This window comes from Silene latifolia, chromosome Y, assembly GCF_048544455.1.
Source record: "Silene latifolia isolate original U9 population chromosome Y, ASM4854445v1, whole genome shotgun sequence".
Lineage (NCBI taxonomy): Eukaryota > Viridiplantae > Streptophyta > Magnoliopsida > Caryophyllales > Caryophyllaceae > Silene > Silene latifolia.
In genome coordinates, this window is record NC_133538.1 from 111,228,983 (window position 1) to 111,230,377 (window position 1,395).

Consider the following 1,395-nt stretch of genomic DNA (forward strand, 5'->3'; position numbering starts at 1 on the left):
GTCACTTGTTCATTTGTTCCCCTACATTCACTTTGGTCATGTCCCAAAGTTCCACAATTCTCACATATCCCACTTGGGATTGATGAAGATGCTACCATGGCATTAACATGATGCTTTGGTGATTTTGGAGCTTCTTCAAGTTTAGCCATAGCCTTTTCAAATTTCAAGTTAATGGTATCAATATGAGCACTAAGTTGAGCACCCAATTGAGTAATAGAGTTCACTTCATGCTTTCCTCCTCTAGTAGCCTTGCGAGGTCTACTATATTATGAGTTATGGACCGGCATTTCCTCAATCTTGTTCCAAGTTTGATTATCGTCAACTTGGGTGAACATACCATTTGATCCCATGTTGAGAATGTTTCTTAAGTATTCATAAAGACCATTCCAAAATTGTTGTACCAAGAACCACTCGCTATGTCCATGATGAGAACATGAGCGACAAATTCCTTTGAACCGCTCACAAGCTTCATACAAACATTCTTCATCCCTTTGCTTAAAACTCTTAATTTGAGCTCTTATCATGTTAGTCTTTTCCGGAGGGTAGAATTTTTTGTAGAAAGCTAGAGCCAACTTCTTCCAAGAGTCAATTCCAAGAGTAGCCTTATCAAGGCTTTTCAACCATTGTTTTGCGGTGCCGATAAGAGAAAAAGGAAATAAGACCCATCGAATTTGGTCTTGAGTCACACCGGTTTGTGAAATCGCATCACAATAGTCACAAAAAGTTTCCATGTGAGAGTGAGGGTCTTCACTAGGCATCCCCCCAAATTGGCTTCTTTCGACTAATTGGATAAATGCGGATTTGGAAATGAAATTTCCGGTTAAGTGTTGTGGTGTTGGAGTACCATTGGGTAGGTTCTCCTCAGTTGTTACGGAATGTGATGAAATTTTAGGCATTGTGGGTTGATTTTGTGATTCATTGAGAGTTGGGTTCTCCTCACCTTCTCTTGCAAAAGGGTTGATGAACTCAATAGTATTTGGTTGAATATCTAAAACCTCACCAATACCTCTCAAAGTACCTCTAGCAAGTCTTATATTGTTTGTCAAAGTCCTTTCAATTTCGTGATCAATGGGTAACAAGTTACCTTGTGATCTTCTAGACATGCAAAATATCAAACAACTTAAAAACAATTAGAACAAACCTTGAGGAGTTTTACTTCCCCAAGGCAAAGAAAGACACAAATAATAACAATCGAAGAAAATCAAATCAAGTTAACACTGTCCCCGGCAACGGCGCCATTTTTGGTAGAGCCCACTTGGAGCTTAATTTTCGGTTACTTGTCGTTAGGAACACCTAGACCAAAACAATATTTATAACTTCACAAACAACTCTACTATTAGCAAAGAGGCAAGTAAAGGTCGGATCCCAAGGGACGGGTATTGATGTAGGATTTTC

The 1,395-nt window shown here is 39.1% G+C and overlaps 1 non-coding gene across 1 annotated transcript; it reads left to right on the plus strand.

Annotated features, from left to right (window-relative positions):
- The first annotated feature begins 416 nt into the window (after nucleotides 1-416).
- On the plus strand, nucleotides 417-524 carry LOC141635667 (small nucleolar RNA R71). The gene has a single exon (XR_012540337.1). It is a non-coding gene; the product is annotated as a small nucleolar RNA R71 (small nucleolar RNA).
- The last annotated feature ends 871 nt before the right edge of the window (nucleotides 525-1,395 follow it).